The following is a 19,116-nucleotide window of genomic DNA, read 5'->3' on the forward strand; positions in this document are numbered from 1 at the left end:
TAAACATCATGGATCAGGTAAAGGGGATTGCTGCACATAGGTCCTTGGTAATGTGTTGGTAAGGTATGGGGTGAGGGAAACCATTCTATGGCCCTAAGATTAGGTCTAGGTATTTTAGTGAGCTTATTTCTATTTCTCTGGATGATGAACTTCACAAGTTCTCAGTTTTGTTTTTCTCCTCCTTAATTGGGACAAAATTACTAAAGTGTTCTGCAGTTGGGTATTTTCCTTCCTCTAGATAAATTAGGCTCTGATAAAATCTGATAAAATCAGCAGGTTAAGCTCTGGTTAAATAGTTTCTTGTAAGGGGAAACCTTGTTAAAAACAAACAAACAAACAAGATGCTCTGGGATATTTGAAAATGATTCTTTTTCCATTTCTCCTGCTAGAAACAGGAAGAGATATTTCTCTGACATGTACTGTGGGGACTTGGTCAAAATCCTAGAGGCAAATGTCACAGTAATGTGGAGGCCATCCTATTCCATGATTGGTTCTCCCAAAGTTTTTAGCTCATAGAACTCTCCACCCTGAGCCTCTGGCAATTTGTCAATTCCAGTTCAGGTTTTCCTACTCACCGCCGGATCCTGCAGAATTTCTGGTCCCGAGTTTCTGCTGTGTTTGCCTGTTGGTCTTCAATCCTGAACACAGTGGTTTGCCCTGTTGCCTCCCTTTTCTTATACATCCAAGGAAAAATTGTTGATCTTTTCAGTCTGCTCAGATTTTTACTGGTCAAGAAGGAACGGCAACTTCCAAGCTATTTAAATGCAGAACCAGAAACCAGCTAAATTAATGTATTTCTACATTTCTACATATATTTCTACAAACAAAAATTTAATTTTGTGTTCCATTCAAATCTCTAAGCCTTTAATAATTCTATTGTTGTGCATATATTTGTCCTCTAGAACTTCTACTTTATGATTCCCTTGAAAGTTAGCTGGAGACCGTCAGATTAAGAGCCATTTTTCAAATAATAATAATAATAATAATAATAATAATTAAAACTCTTATCGGGTGTGTGAAAATATCTTTTGTATCTGAGATCTCAAAGTGATAAAAAACAAACACGTTTTCTCCTGTATGTCTGTGACCCAAATACAGCTTTCAACCTCCTACTAGTAACTTGGGAAGAATCTTCTTTTGTGTTGTATTCCATTCTCACCAGCTCAGGGTGGATAAGACTTTACCAAATGCTCAACTTTGTCTCAGCCTTTGAATGTCAAAAAGACCTAGCTCAATAAGTGCAAGGTCATTATGGTTGTTTTTTCCCAAAAGCCAGAGAACATGCAATAGCTGAGAGAGAGAGAGAGAGAGAGGATTTTCTTTGGCAAGTTTTGTTTTTAGACTCAGATTCCACTCTCCATTTGAGTATTTATCTTTCCTGTGAAAAACAGTGAGAACCTGAACTTTAAAAGAGTTTAATTCAGAACTCACAGGCAGTTGCTGGAAAATCTCAGGGGCCCTGGCTCAAATAAACTTAGAATTAATAGAAGAAAAGAAGAAGAAGGAGAAGAAGAAGAAGAAGAAGAAGAAGAAGAAGAAGAAGGGGAAGAAGAAGAAGAAGAAGAAGGAGAAGGAGAAGAAGAAGAAGAAGAAGAAGAAGAAGAAGAAGGAGAAGAAGAAGAAGAAGAAGAAGAAGAAGAAGAAGAAGAAGAAGAAGAAGAAGAAGAAGAAGGAGAAGAAGAAGAAGAAGAAGAAGAAGAAGAAGAAGAAGAAGAGAAAGAAGAAGGGGAAGAAGAAGAAGAAGAAGGGGAAGAAGAAGAAGAAGAAGGGGAAGAAGAAGAAGAAGAAGGGGAAGAAGAAGAAGAAGAAGGGGAAGAAGAAGAAGAAGAAGAAGAAGAAGAAGAAGAAGAAGAAGAAGAAGAAGAAGAAGAAGGAGAAGAAGAAGAAGAAGAAGAAGAAGGAGAAGAAGAAGAAGAAGAAGAAGAAGAAGAAGAAGAAGAAGAAGAAGAAGAAGAGGAAGAAGAAGGGGAAGAAGAAGAATGAGAACAAGAAGAACGAGAACAAGAAGAACAAGAAGAAGCTGTATTCTTTTCTAGCTTTTTTCTCCAGAAAACAACTTGTTGTAAGGAGTGTTAGTTAAATAAACAATTAACTGATGAGAGTATTTAGACTAAGGTAGGTGGTGAGGGAGACAGGAACTATAGCAATCCATAAAGACTTCTTTTAAAAGAACCAAAAGGTGTTAGTTTCAAAAACAGGAAAAATCAAGCATATTTGATTTAATTAATTTTAATGACATAATAATTTCTTCAACTCTTCAACCTTCCATGAAGATGGTAAAGAAGGCATTATAAAAACAAAACTACATTAAATCTATGTTCTACAAAAGTTGAACTTTGAATACATGTGTTTGATATTCTTCCTTGAACCTGCAATATTATTTCCTATATAATATTCAAAACTAGCTGATGCAAAAAGCCAAAAGTCAATCTTATGAGGTTCTAAAATTTCAAACTCTACACATCTCTCCCATAGTTTAAGTAGGAAAAATAGTCTAATTGAATAATAATGTAATTCCTTCTGAGAAACCTCTATGACTATTAATTTCACAGCCAATTTTAACACAGGTTGAGTTATTGTATTAAAGGTTATATTTTTATGAAACTAACAAAGACTGAAATATTACAAGGTAGCATATTGAAGTGGTAAGGGTTTCACTAATCTTTGTCAAGCAGAAAGTTTAGTTGGTGTCGTTTAATGAATGTTGAGGCATTCAACCAGGATCACACCATGAAGCTTAATAACTGGCTAAGAAAGGATTTAGCAGTACATCATTGTTTTGGTTTGTTTTGTTATCATTCAGTTTCTATTTTTTTTTCTTTATCCTCTGGATGTAACATAGCTGTCTAACATCCAGATAGGAAATACTATTTCTTATTTTTTTTAGGAAAAAGATAAATTTTGAATGGATGTCTTCACCTGTTGCACAGCAGTTGAGGCATGAAAACAGCAGCAAGGCAGAGCCAAAAGATATATTATGGAATTTGTGGGAAAAAAATAACAATCAAGACACTATTCTTTTAAAAGGTGGTCCAGGGGCACCTGGGTGGCTAAGTTGGTTAAGCATTCAGCTCAGGTCATAATCTCACAGTTCGTGAGTTCGAGTCCTGAATCGGGCTCTGTGCTGACAGCTCTGAGCCTGGAGCCTCCTTCCGATTCTGTCTCTTCCTCTCTCCCTATTCCTCCCCTGATTGCACTTTGCCTCTCTCTCTCTCTCTCCCTCAAAAATAAATAATCATTATATATATATATATATATATATATATATATATATATATATATATATATATATAGGTGGTCCTGCTGAAAAGGAGATATAGGGCTTCTAGTAGAGACTGTGAACTTGGCAAAGTTCAGAGAAATGATAGCCAAAGTTTAAGGTGTAGGGGGCACCTGGATGGCTCAGTCGGTTAAGCATCTGACTTGGGCTCAAGTCATGATTTCACAGTTCATGAGTTCAAGTCTGCAATAGGGCTCTGTGCTGACAGCTCAGAGCCTGAAGCCTTCTTCTGATTCTTTCTCTCTCTCTGCCCCTCTCCCCACTCACATTCTGTCTCTGTCTCTCTCTCTCTCAAAAATAAATAAAAACATTAAAATTAAAAAAAATATTAAGGTGTGTGGTTGCAAGAATCAATATTTTTTTTAATCATTAATGTAGAGGCTGCTTTTGGGCATACAGGTTTGAGTGATGGAATATAGAAAGGGCCCACAGTGACTAGCTGGCTGAATACACACAGGTCCATCAGGCAACCCACCTCAACATATCCAAAGGTCCTAACTAGCCAATGGGCTACTTACAACCAAGCCCAGTTCCCAAAAAGGGGGAAATTTCATAAGTCGCCATACCTCCTCACCTTCCCCTTTAAAAATGGTCCCTACCCACTTCCTCTTGGAGACAGCCTCTCATTTGCTGTCCTGCCTATTGCTCCCTTGTGATATTTTCCATAAATTTCTATCTCTTTTGTTCTGCTTCAGGTGAATTCTTTTCACTTCCCATGCCATTGGCATCCATCCAATTGGCACCCCACATTTGGGGGCACCATCTGATTGGGAGAGACACCACATTTAGACACCATAATTAATAAGTGATGTATTCTAAAGAAAAAATAGATTGAAAGATAAACACATTTTAGTGTCATTATATAAACTGTCATTTTTAAATAATGATACTAATTCCACAATCTGGACATGGAATGCGATCCTCTTACTTTGCAGTCATGCTTGATCATCAGTTGAATTAAATGTCAACCTTACATAGACTTGAACAGTTTCCAGAATTGCTACCATTCACCCTCAAGTCTGTTAACACAAATGCCACAGAGAAAGTAATGTTAACTTGCATCATGCTTGAAAGGGATCTGTACATGACTGGTACTTAAAATCACATTACCCTTATACACACATATTCTCAAGCTTACCTCCTATCTCATCTCTAATTCTTACTAACAATGAAGATGTTCTTTTCCATGTGCAACAGAAATGATACATTTTTCTCATTAAACTCATAGGACTTCGATTTATACACATCTTCAGTTCCTGATCGACAGAAATGTATTTACATCTTTCTGCACAAAGACTTGTGTATATTCCCCTATGATCTCAACACCTTCAATTACTTGACTCTATCTAGGTAATACGTCTTGATCAAACCAGGATAAACATAAATGTGATGGAGAAGAGCTTATCTTCAGGATCTTCCTATCCCTTAAGGTTTCTTTCAACTCAAATATCCTATCCATAGATGCATACTTTTTCTCTTTGTCATTGGCCTTTGCAATATGAATGGAAAGAGAATGGAAAGGGAAAAGAGGAGGAAATGGGAGGGAAGGAAGGAATGGAGAAAATAAGAGAAGGAAGAGAAGGCAAGGGGGAATTAATTAGGACTACGATATTACTGAGCATCAGATTAATAAAGGATATATTATAATAATCTTCAAAAAGAAGTTTAGGTCATGCATATCACTATGTTCAATATATAAATTTGGGGATAATATAAAATTATATTCTTCTATTTAAAATTATTCTAACATCAAAACTGATGCTTACAATTTCTCTTTTCAGCAATCATGTGGTTCATTTCTCTCTCTTTCTACACATTCTCAGGATGCTGAAATTTCAAGATTAAGAGTTGTAGCCCCTGTTGTGGGAAACAGACATAATGACAATTATATTATGTTATAAAAAATGCCTTAGAAGTAATAAAGGAAGGCATGACAAATCCATCCTGAGAAACTGGGGAAGTAATATTTGAGTTAGCTCCTTCAGGACTATAAGGATGGATTGTATTTTATTAGAGTGATAAGTAGTAACATGAAATATAAAGCCCAGATACTTGTAACATAATCTTATGTTTGAGAAAATAGGAGAAATTTAATACAACTAGATCATAGAAAGCATGAGTCATGACCGTAACCAAAAGTGGGATTAGAATGGGATTTCAGAGACATTTCAGACTGCAAAAAGAGGTTCACTCTTTTACCTTCAATCAGTAGCAAGTATGTTACAAAGAGCAAAAATTGAGAACGGTATGACTAGATCCATGTTCTAATGGAATAATGTAAAAGAGAGAGTAGACCAGAGAGGAATAAAGAGATGCCTTTAAAAGGTCTATTAAAATAGTCATGGTATGAGATAGTGACAACTTGATAAAAGTCAATGGAGGTAGGAATTAAGAAAAGGGAATAATCAAGAGGTACTTACTAAAAACTTTGGACTGAGAATGGTGCTTTATTAAGTTAAATCAGTGTTCTGACAGTTAATGAGAAACAATGTATTCAAAAGTATAGCATACTGAATTATTACCAGCATGTGAAATTTATAAACCTATTTTATAAAATTCAAGTGAATTGTTTTGGTATCTTTTCTTGCATCTACCTCAAATAATATTTTATTATTATAATAGTTCTAGTAAGCAGGCAATATTACCCCCTTGAGAGATGAGCAAGTGAAAGATTTGCTTTAAATTAGTAGTTCAAGGTCACATCTTAGATTGGAGATATAAACCAGCTTAGTGGTTGCCACAGAGTCCAAGTTTGTTTGATTAAGTCCAACAGTTCAAAATTATTTCAAATATTTGTGAGCTGGTGTCAAGAACATGAAGGTAGTGAAGTAGCGAGATGGCCAAGACCAAAATGTTGGTGTCAGAGGACCAATACCAGAGACATGGGGAAATGATCACATTTGGCCTTTAGAGAAGACTGAGGATAATGGAGCTGGACTTCATCTACGCATACCAAAAGGTGACATTATGTCAAATATTTATGTTTTTTTCTGTATAAAACATATTATCCCACAACATTTACAAACAGGAAAAAAATAATTGTATAAAGGTTTACTTTTACTTGTCATTTTAAGATTTGAAGGAAATACTGTGGAGTATAAGGCCTTTCTTATTACAGTCACAACGTACGACTCACAACGTCTAGAATGCTAGCATCACTGTGTAAGTTCCGTCGATCTCAAGGACAGTCATGAATACAAAATGAGTGGCATAGGAAAGACTATATATATATGTCTTAGAGTATCTTTCTCATACATGTTTTTCCTTTCAGTATGGACCTACCCATGCAATTGCAGCTGGTGAAGGAGTAAACCACAAAAGGAATCACAGAAATGTCAGAATTAACAAGTCTCTAAAAGGCATTTATTCATGCTTCTTAATTCATTTAAGAAATGAATGCTTAGCTGGGGTTCCTGGGTGGCTCAGTCGGTTGAGCGTCCGACTTCGGCTCAGGTCATGATCTTGCGGTTTGTGGGTTCGAGCCTTGCGTCGGGCTCTGTGCTGACAGCTCAGAGCCTGGAGCCTGCTTCGGATTCTGTGTCTCCCTCTCTCTCTTCCCCTCTCACAGTCATGCTCTGTCTCTCTCTGTCTCAAAAATAAAATAAACATTAAAAAAAAAAAAGAAATGAACGCTTAGAAGTATAAATGGCCTGTTTTGGTCAAACTTTTAATGACATCCAGGGTTAAAATACAGGATTGCTGCTGTTCCATTTGATGCCCCTTCCTTCACAAAGCCAAACAAATAATCTTGCTATAATATCTTAAAACTATTATCAAAATACAAGAAAATAATTGCTTGGTTCTTTGGAAAGGGGATGAAATAAATAAGCAAATGTAAGCTGATCCTGAAGGAAATGAATTGATATATTTCAAGAGATGCTGAAACTAATGTAACGTCACATACCAACTAAACTCAAATAAAAATTAAGTAACACAATACATGTTTACGGTTTTTTTTAATAAAGAAATATAACACTACCTGCGATGGAGGCAGGAAAGTACTTTATCTTCATTTATTTTTCCCTCCTATAAGTTTATTTCCTCCATAAAAAAAATGACAGCAAAGAGTTAAGCCAGAGATTTACTGAATGTTACATATATAACATTGTCAGAATATAATGTGTGATTCCAAGGCAATTGACAAATGCATTTTCATAATTATTTCCACTTACTCTTTGGGGGAAGGTGGGGACTGAGCATTTTCAATTGCTTTTTGAGGCAGAATCTCAGCTAGACAATAGATTGTAATTAGAATACTCCCAAGCAAAAAAGAGAACTGCACTCCCAGCATCCTCAGATAGCAGTCAAAATGCAGCAGGTGGGCAAGAATTACAGCATGCCAGCAAGAGACAATATTTCAGTGACTGCAACAGCTTACAGAAAGGAAGTGAAATATCATAAATACAATAAGAGCATGGGTGTAGCAGCCTCCACTCTGTTAATTAGACTGCATTCACACTTCAGTGATGCAGTAATAATCCACTCCATCCCCTTTAACCAACAGTTCAAATTCTGCCATGATGTTCCAGGCAGATAAAGAATGTGGTGTGATGTGTTTCACCAACTCAGGTATCATTATGTTACTGTCCTCGTTATGATAAAACTTTCAAATACTTTTTTGCCTTCAGATGAAAATATTTGTGGTAAAATTATTACTAATCTTTTAAAGGTCAACTTGGAGATTTTTATATTATTTCTGTCACTGACGCTCACGTACCTGAAATCATCTACCAATAACCTGAAATCATCTACCAATAATGTTCCGTTTTTCTTTAATGGAAGGCACAGAATTTCTAAATACAGCGCCACGTTTAACTTTGGTCTTGGTTTCTTACATTAGTGGTGATTCAAATGAATTTATACCCAAGGAAACAAAAAATTCTGTACCTTGTCAAGTGAAACATCATATAACAGAGTAAAAGTTAGCTAGTATATTTCATATTGTACACACATCCAACTCCTGTTCTTTTCTTCACTCCTTCAACAACCTGGTGATAAGCATTTGCCTTCAATGTCCGTATGAACGTAAATGTACACAGACAAGCATATGATAGATCTGTTCATCTATGTCAATATAAAACAGATTCTATATCAATTGCATTACAGTTTTCAGTTGTTTTTTTTTTTTTTTGAATTTTTTTTTCAACGTTTATTTATTTTTGGGACAGAGAGAGACAGAGCATGAACGGGGGAGGGGCAGAGAGAGAGGGAGACACAGAATCGGAAACAGGCTCCAGGCTCTGAGCCATCAGCCCAGAGCCTGACCCGGGGCTCGAACTCACGGACCGCGAGATCGTGACCTGGCTGAAGTCGGACGCTTAACCGACTGCGCCACCCAGGCGCCCTGTTTTCAGTTTTTGAAAAAGCACTCTGTAGTGCTATGAAACTATTCACACAATTGTCTAAAGAAAAGTAGGATTAAAATCATGCCAGCCCAACTTTAAATCAAACTAATTTGGAAGACAAGACTCCTGTTTGACGTTGGTTTTCCTTACTATTGTCATTAATAACAGTTCATCTGCAGTGCAAGTTGCGCTATTAGTCACCTCTGAAAATTGGCCACTTTTTCGGTCTGACACTTTTGCAGAATTGTTGAGGCCCATTGGTTTCTTCCTGCCCATGATTAAGCTCACCACTTCCTCAAATCTAAATGCTTACTATTTAGCCAAAACAATAGTAGCTAACAGCATACTACTTGTTTTTCACTTGCATTTGAAATTGAAGATTTTAAATTGGTTCTTTTACTTGTTGTTGTTTTCTTTTGTTCTGGTTTTGTTTTTGCTTTTGCTTTCTCTTCTTTTGCCTGTTTCCCCTTAAGAACCCAGGGTGAATGATCAATGTACCTTGCTTGGCGCACTCTTGTTTGGTGAGAGACAACAGGCTCTTTCTCCTTCTTCCTATGATCTCAAGAAACTCTCCTGGGCTGAAGGGGCAGTGACAGTCCATGATTTTTCATACTCCAGTCAGGGAGTGTGTTGATTAAACGCACTTCACAAAACTTCACTACAACCTATTTTTCTCCTTTCCCAGCACAAGGCTCAGGGACAGGCTCAGAAGTTGATTAGGTGATAAGGGACTGAGCTTTCAGGGTGTTTCTATCTTATAATGTGATTAGCATAGATCCCAAGCTCCTGATTCATCTGGTCTTGTAAAGGAATATAACTGATGCCTTGGAATAAAAAAAATGTAGTCATAGATGTACTTAAAAGTACAGACTGCACACTTCCACAGTCTTCTAGAATGAAAATAGCATATGATTGTGCAGATAAAATACAGTGAACAGAAAATAGACCACTGATTTTCTTTTCTGATACTAGTCAGAGTCACTACGATATGAAGGAGCAACGATTAGCCTGAGTACTTTTGTGAAACTGCAATTTGCTTAGAATGTGGAACTAAATATTATAAAAATGAGGATCTGTTTGAATTTGCTTTCAGTTACAGATCTTCCAAACTTTTGGAAGACCGAAAGTTTTTGAAGCGTTCCAATGAGATTTAAAAACAAATTAAAAGCACCTGACGTCAGTAGACTTTAAAACAAATGCATTTTGTCTTTTCTTTGTTTTCTTACCACAAAGGAGTAATATTTTCCATTTGGAAGTTGGGGCACTTATAACATTGTACTACTTTTTCTTAAATGTAATTTATTGTCAAATTAGCTAATATACAGCGTATACAGTGTACTCTTGGCTTTGGGAGTAGATTCCCATGATTCATCACTTACCTAAAACATCCAGTGCTCATCCCAAGTCCCCTCCTCAATGTTCATCACCAATTTTCCCCAACACCTTCTCTGTATTAAAAGTCTCTTATGGTTTACCTCCCTCTCTGTAACTAATTTTTTTTTTCGTTCCTTTCCCGCATGATGCTCTGTTAAGTTTCTCAACTTCCACATGTAAGTGAAAACATATGATATCTGTCTTTCTCTGATTGACTTATTTCACTTAGCATAATACCCTCTGCTTTTTTTAACATAAATTAGGGAGACAATTAAGACAAGCAGCATCACAGCAGTAAAGAGTAAATCTGAAATCGGTGCCCCTTCCTCCACCTCCAAACTGCTGCAACTTCTGCAAATAACCCCTGACCTAAATCTTTCTGGAGGTCAAAGGTTTATTAACTCCACCATCCATGTGGCCAGGCATCACAAAGAGTGTGTAAGATGTTGTATTGTCTATGAATGCCACATTTGTTTAACATGAGTCTGCATTATGTGTAGTCTGTGCATAATTCACCTTATTGATCGTTTGAAAAGGCTAAAACTCATTGGTGACAGTGACACTATCTTTCTTTTTGTCCATTAGTGGGTTGACTAGCACAGGTGGAGGAGTTGTACAGAAAACGGAAGATGATAGTTTCATTATTTATTTATGTGTACTCTTGAAAAAACATTTTTTTCTCTGAAAAATAAAAACACTTTTTTTAAATTTTTTAATGTTTATTTATTTCTGAGACAGAGAGAGACAGAGCATGAGCTGGGGAGGGACAAAGAGAGAGGGAGACACAGAATCCGAAGCAGGCTCTAGGCTCTGAGCCATCAGCACAGAGCCCCACGTGGGGCTTGAACCCACGAACTGTGAGATCATGCCCTGAGCCAAATTCAGATGCTTTATTTCCTTCCTTCTGCTAAGTTTGGGCTTAATTTGTTCTTCTTTTTCCAGTTCTTTAAGTTTTAAAGTTAGGTTGTTTAAGATCTTTCTAATTTATCAATAGGTGCATTTTTAAAAATACAAACATTGCTCTGAGAACAGCTTTTGCTGAATTCCATAATATCTGATATGTTGTATTTCTATTTTCATTTGTTTCAAATATTTTAAAAAAAATTTCTTCTTGATTTGTTCTTTGACCCAATGGTTGTTTACAAATGTGTTTTTTAGTTTCCACATATTTGTAGATCTTCTCACTTCTTCTCTTTAGTGATTTCTAGTTTCATATTATTGAGGTCAGAGAAGATAGCTAAAATGACTTTAATCTTCTTAAATTTGCTAAAACTGGTTTTGTGAACTATCACATGTGATATATCTTGGAGAATGTTCCATATGCACTTGATGCTGTTAGATGGAATGTTCTGTTTATGTCTATTAAATCCATTTGTTTTAAAGTATTGCTCAATTCCAATGTTTCCTTGTTGATTTTCTGTCTGGACAATTTGTCCATTGATAAAAGGAGTCATTGAAATCCTTTACAATTATTGGATTGTTGTCTGTTTCTCCTCTAATATCTGTTATTTGCTTAATATATTTTGGGGCTCAGGTGTTGGGAGTGCACATATTTACAAGTGTTATATCCTCTTGATACACTGATTACTTGCATTATATAAAACCTTTTTTAGTATGTCTTTACTTTTATTAGCTTGAGGTCTGTTTTGTCTAAGGTAAGTATGTCTACACCCATACTTGTTTGCTTGAAATATCTTCCATCTTTTCACTTTGAACCTACATGTGTCTTTAGAACTGAAATGAGCGTCCTGTAGACAGTAGGCATGCAGTTGGGTCTTATTTTGTATTTATCCATCCAACCACTCTGTGCCTTTAGATTGTTGAGTTCAATCCATTTATATTTAGAGTGATTATTGATATGTAAGGATTTACTACTGTAATGTTTTGCCTTGTGGTTATTTTGCCTCTCCATAATTTCTTTTTCCTTCTGTTTCTGTCTTTGTAAGCTGGTGTCTTTTCATGGTGATTTTCTCAGTTTCCCCTTTTTATGTTTTGTGTCTCTGCTCTTGACTTTTGCTTTGCATTTCCATGAAGTTTACAAAAATTTTTATAGAAAAAGTGTGGTTTTTTTAATGCTGATAGCAATTTACCTTCATTCCCCTATGAAGTTTCCATACTTTTACTCTTCACCTTTTATATTTTTGATGTCATAAAATATCTTTTTATGCTATGATTTTGTTACCAAGTTGTAGTGGCTCTTTTTAATGTTCTTCTTCCTTTCACCTTTATGCTATAATTAAGAGTTTAATATACTATTCTAAACGTGAATTACAGCTTTATTTTTTAAATTTTTTTAAATGTCTATTTATTTTTGAGAGAGAGAATGCGAGTGGGTTAGGGGCAGAGAGGGAGAGGAAGACACAGAAGCCGAAGCAGGCTCCGGGCTCTAGCTGTCAGTACAGAGCCCAATGCGGGGCTCGAACTCACCAGCTGTGAGATCATGACCTGAGCCTAAGTCGGACGCTCAACTGACTGAGCCACCCAGGCCCCCCTGAATTACAGTTTTCTAATTTTGACTACTTATCGCCTTAATCAGAGTTCTTTGTGCTTCCATCTTTTTGTTTCAGCTTGAAGGGCCTCCACATCCTATAAGGCAGGTCCGGTTATAGTGAACTCTCTCAGTTTTTGTTCATCTGGAAAAGCTTTTACTTCTCCTTCACACCTGAAGGAAAACTTGGCCAAATAGAGTATTCTTGGCTGGCAGTTCTTATCATTCAATATTTCCATTGTCATTCCACTCTCTCCTGGCCATAGAGTTTTCCCTGAGAAATCTGCTGATACTTTAATGGGAGTTCCCTGTAGTTTAACCTATTTCTTTTCTTGTTTCATTAAAATTCTTTCTTTATCACTGACTTTTGGCAGTTCTAATATAATGTGTCCTGGAGAAGATCTTTTGGGTTGAGACAATAAGGTGTTCTGTTAACTTCATAGACTTGTATATCCAGTTCCTTCCCTGGGTTTGGAACATTCTCAGTATCATTTCTTTAAATATGCTCTCTATCCTCTTCTCTCTTTTCCTTCTGGAATACCAATTACTCTTATGTGGCTTTCCTAATGGAGTCTGATACTTCCTGTAGGGCTGTCTCACTTTTTAAAATCTTAGTTCTCTCTTCTCTCCTGAATCATTTCTTATTCCCATCTTTAAACTAACTTATCCTCTTTTCCATCAGATCTTCTCTATTTTGAATGCTTTTTAATGCATTTTTCACCTCATTTATTGACTTCTTCAGCTCTAGAATTTGTTTGGTTATTTTTTAAGAATCTCAATATCTTTGGTAAAGTACTCTTTCTGTTTAATAATTTTATTATTGAAATCCTTGTATTGTCATTTTGAGTTTTCTTGTAGCTGTTGAATTTCTTCATAATAGCTATTTTGAATTCTTTTTCAGTTAGACCTCAGATATTTCGTATCTCTGGGTATTAGAATGAGGGGAATTGTTTATCTTATTCTGGCAGGAAGCCTCATTGGAAGGTATTTCCAGGACCACTAGGTCATGGATAGGCAAATTTTTTCTATAAAACTTCTGATAATAAATATTTTACGGTGTGTGGGCCACATAGAGTCCCTGTTGCAACTTTCATGTTTTCTTTCACAACTCCTTAAAAATGTACAATTCTTGGGGCGCCTGGGTGGCTCAGTTGGTTAAGTGTCCGACTTCGGCTCAGGTCATGATCTCTCAGTATGTGGGTTCGGGCCCCGCATTGGGCTCTGTGCTGACAGCTCAGAGCCCGGAGCCTGCTTCGAATTCTGTGTCTCCCTCTCTCTCTGCCCCTCCCCTGCTCATACTCTGTCTCTATCTGTCTCTCAAAAATAAATAAGTATTAAAAAAAATTTTTAAAAATGTACAATTCTTAGCTCACTCATTATACAAAAACAAGATGTGAATCTAATCTGGCCATGGGCGATAGTTTATTAACTCCTGGTAGATGTGATCTATGCAACCCATAACTCCTGAGGTATGGACAAATCAATAGTCTGGATCTCCCCCTTTCCCCTTAAAGGAGGTACTTTTCACTTAAAAGAATGTGTCAGGTTCTAAATTCAGCTGAAGTTCATCAACATGCAAAGTTAATTTTCTATTAGTATTATTATTACTATTAATTATCTCCACTTTACTACTAAATGCCACGAGACAACAATTTAACTTCAGGTATAGAAAGGCACTTCATTACATAAAATTCCCTAAGCATTTTAATTTTTTGAGCCTGACACTCATTTCAATTTACTTAGTTTCTTCAGAAGCATTTATTCACCATGATCTTATAAATATTATTACCCTATGTTTTCCTGCTGCAGCTATTTTCCTAAATCTGTGCCCTAATGAAGCACAAAGTTCTAAGAGATCACACATTATAACTTAGATGATTCTTTTTGTTTATAAAATTTTCTTTTCTTTTTTTTTTATTTTAGAGAGAGGAAGAGAGTGCAAATGAGGGAGGGGCAGAGGGAGACAGGGAGAGACAGAGAGAGAGAGAGAGAGAGAGAGTCCCAAGCAGGTGTCATGCTTAGCCCAGGGCCCAATGCAACGATTGAACCCATGACCCTGGGATCATGACCTGAGCCAAAATCAAGAGTCACACACTTATCTGACTGACCCATCTATGTGCCCCTTGATAAGGCTGTTTCTTAACGTTATTTATCAAGTTCATTAACATATACTTATAATAAAAATCCACCAGTTTTAAGGGTACAACTTGATTAGTTTTAAAAAGTATATAATGATATAACAACACAATCATAATATAGGACATTTCCATCACTCCATGTGTCCCTTTGGTGCAGTCTCTCTTTCCCAAGCCCTGGACTCTGGAAATTCCTGGCCCACATTTTATCCTTTATTTGTGCCTTTCCTAGAATTTCATAAAAATGGGATCATACAATATGTACTCTTTGTGTTTGGCTTCTTTTTCTTAGAATAATGCATTTGAGATTCAATGGTGTTGTTGCATGTACCAATACTTTATTTCTTGCTACTGCTAAGCAGTATTCCATCATATAGCTATTTTTTAATCCATCTACCGGTTGATAAATGTTAGGGATCATTTCCATCTTTTCCTTTCTGTGAATTACATTTGTACACATGACCTTTTAGATAGTTCATTGTGTGGGACACATGTGATTAGATGTTTCTTGATTGCAAGGAATTGCAAGTTTTCCATTTGTAACATGAATGTGAATTTTCCTGCATTTCAGACAATTTCAAAGTTGTAAAAAATATCAAAATGCTCTATTTCTGCAGGTTCATTTAAAAAAATTCCTAGTCCAAATTTCCTTGTTCATTTTGTATTTTGAATTCAAACATCAAATCTGAATCTGGTCAATTTAAACAAAAAAAAACAAAAAAATAATTTGATGGAAAGATAAAAAGTAACATGTAAATTACCAGGTATGTTAAGAGTAAGAATTGAGGCAGCTTATTCAGGTCATGTTTTCAGGGCCCTGCAATAAGATCAGATGATCTCCAAATGTTTTTTAATATTTATTTATTTTGAGACAAAGGGAGAGACAGAGTGTGAGCAGCGGGAGGGGGAGACACAGAATTCGAAGCAGGCTCCATGCTCTGAGCTGTCAGCACAGCCTGATGCAGGGCTCGACTCACAAACCACAAGATCACGACCTGAGCCAAAGTCAGATGCTTAACAACTGAGCCACCCAGGGGCCCCTAAATCAAATTCATTTAAAAATAGAAGGCATACACAATGGAAGAAATAGTTGTCATCACCAAAACACATGAAAAACCAAAGTTAAAAAAAAACAACAACTCTAAAACAGTTGAATTTAATTACTTTAGTGATTTAATCGGATTAACTCAATTTTTTTAAAAGAATAAGAACTAAGAAAGAAAAGCCATAAGAACTAAATGTCTGAATCTGATACTTCAGATGGTTTCAACAAACACAGTAGAGAAGAGGAGTGAAAATGGAAATATCACTCCATGATTTTTTTTATGGCGTGGTAGAAAGAAGACAAACTTATTGACTTACTGTGCAGCTAAATAGTTGTGCACCTAAATCATGGTTGTGCACGATTACATGTAAATCTGTTAAACATTCTCATATCTGGACCACAGCATGTATCATTTCAGTCAGAATCTCTGGGAATGGGAGCCTGGTGATACCCACATGCAGCCAAGGCTGAGAACTAGTGAAGAAGACAAAGAAGAGGTGGGGGAAGGGGATAGTGATAGAATCCAAAAAAGACTACAATCACTTGAAACGTTTTCTTTCTTTATACTCCTGACAGTTTCTCTTTGAATGGACACTTTAATTTTCTAAGGTTAGCTGTTCCCAGAAATATGAAACTGTAAATCTAGTATTTGTGTTCGTATCTACCTATATTCAAAGAGAAAGAAAATGTCAAAAGTGTCCCTTGAAGAATTTCAGTTGAGAGGCTCCTGGGTGGCTCAGTCGGTTAAGCGTCAGCTCAGGTCACAATCTCACACTCTGAGAGTTCGAGCCCCGCGTCGGGCTCTATGCTGACAGCTCGGAGCCCGCTTCCGATTCTGTGTCTCGCTCTCTCTCTGCCCCTCCCCTGCTCATGTTCTGTCTCTCTCTGTCTGAAAAATAAATGAAAACCTTTAAAAAATTCTAAAAGAAAAGAATTTCAATTGGAATAACTGGATTCATATTTTCCTCAGGAATGAAATAAATCTCTTTGGCTAAAGACGGTATGATATCATGATTTGACCAGTTTGACTTACCCATTTAACCTTGTTTACTGACAAAGAAGTGAAATAGAAAAAAAAAAGAAATTTAACAAGATAGCCTGACTATAAAAACACAAAAGTAGAATTTGGTAAGAAGGCCAAATACTAAATACCAAAAAGTAAATACTAACCTCTTCAAAGTAGCAGCATAAGATTTTAGTTTTTGTGTCTTAAAATAGGACAATGGTAAACTCATCATTCACAAATAACAATCAAGAATTTGCATGCATAAGACAAAAGAGCATCACAATAGTTCAATCACATGTATATGGAAAAATTGAAAAAAAAGAAGAAAATTAAAAGGGTGACAGCATACGTATCTCAAGAATGACCTTTAAAAAAAGAATATTCTGAAATAAATCAATACATATATAAGTTGTATGGGAACTTTGTTGGTTGTTGTGTTTGGCCTCATAATGCTTTCTCTAACTAAGCCAGTATGACTTAGCATAGTTCCAGCTGGACGAACACTGTGTCAGTAGATTTGAGAAAATCAACTGGACAGAGCTTGAGTGCTGAGGGGTATCACCTTTTAAATGTGCACAGTATTGGTATCTCAGCAAAAGTCACTCTGATAAATTACAGAAGCCAAGGGAGAGGTAAGGCAAGATGTAATCATATTCTGATTGCAATTTTGAGGAATGCATGACTAAGATACTGCTCCAATATTTTTAGAGAAGCTGTAATAGTGCTCTGTAATTAGAGGTTTTAGAATGACTTAAAGGAAACACAATAGGCAATTATTTAAAATGTAGCAAGGGAGACTTGGCCTCTTGGAGAACACTCACAATAGTTATTTTGCTTTGGGTAAGTCCAATATGCAAACACCTACTTCAGAATTGCCATGGTCCACCAGAAGAAAAAATTGTGTCATTGATATTTTGTAGACTTTATTACAAAGAATTAAATGACAGGGGTCATCATTTCTTTTGCAACATTATGGGAAGAATACAAATTGACTTCTTTTCATAAAGACCTGAGCGTTTGGAAAGACACATAGGAAGCAAGAAAATGTTGAGTGGGAAGTGTTGCTTCAAAGAAAATTGATGATGCAAGCAGGATGAGAGAAAACCAATGGGTTTAGTGTGAGGCATAGGAGGAATGAGAGAGATTCATAAGAGATTGTTGAGAGAGTCCAATCTTGGAGTAAAGAGTGCCAAATGAAGAAAAACTAAAGACACTGTGGAATGGCTTCATTATTTCAATCAAAAGAATAATTCTCATTTTATGGTGACATCAATTTAATGAAATAGAGGACATCCCATATCCAGTGATGTAAACAGTAATGAAAGCATAGAAATATTCCAAACATGTTGGGAATGTGTACACACACACACATACACACACACACACACACACACACACGCACACGCACACGCACACACACACACTTCTATGAAACAGAAAAGGATTCAGTTGATTGTTGTGAATGGAAACAAGTTTTTTTTCATTCCCCACAAGTATTATATTTCTTTGTTAGCTCTCTGGCAGTGGCCAATAATTAGACAATACCAAAGGTTGGCTATTCCGTTACACCATGCTACTAGGTTAAAATGACCCGAAATCTGCCATGTTTATAGATGTTTATTTTTTTTTAATTTTTTTCAACGTTTTTTTATTTATTTTTGGGACAGAGAGAGACAGAGCATGAACGGGGGAGGGGCAGAGAGAGAAGGAGACACAGAATCGGAAACAGGCTCCAGGCTCCTAGCCATCAGCCCAGAGCCTGACGCAGGGCTGGAACTCACGGACCGCGAGATCGTGACCTGGCTGAAGTCGGACGCTTAACCGACTGCGCCACCCAGGCGCCCCTAGATGTTTATTAACCACATAGGCACAAGACTGTCCTGCAATCTCTTCTATATGCTTGATGAATACCCATCTCTCTGTCTTTTAGAATATTCTAGAAGAAATGAAAACAAACACTTTGAGCCATTTTACTGGAAGTGAATGTAGCCATAGTGATTATAGGCACAGGGTTTGATTTACCATTTTTTAGAAATTAGACCATCTAAAGACCAAACTGAAGGTAGGAAATATGAGGCTGTCCACGGAAGCCTTCCCAGGTTCTCACCTTTTTCATGTAAGGGCACTAAACTTACCCAAAAAATTTCAGTCACTTCACCTTTGTTGCCACCAATTTCACTAACGAAAACTTATATCTAAATCTCATTTTGCAAATCAGCCAGGCAATGGAGCTTATCATAAAAAGGATAGATGAAGTTTTCCTGTAGCTACCTTCCAGAAAGTGACTTTTTAATTAAATGCTAGCTGACTCCCCCTTAGAGTATGAATGCCTGCATAAGGCAAGTCATGTGCATCTCGATTGTAGATCGGATTAACACATTGCCTGGGCTAGTTTACTAATTTTCTAGTATCCTCACATTGAACCTGTGGGCTTTGGAAGGCT

This window comes from Felis catus, chromosome C2 (assembly GCF_018350175.1).
Source record: "Felis catus isolate Fca126 chromosome C2, F.catus_Fca126_mat1.0, whole genome shotgun sequence".
In the NCBI taxonomy this organism is placed as follows: domain Eukaryota; kingdom Metazoa; phylum Chordata; class Mammalia; order Carnivora; family Felidae; genus Felis; species Felis catus.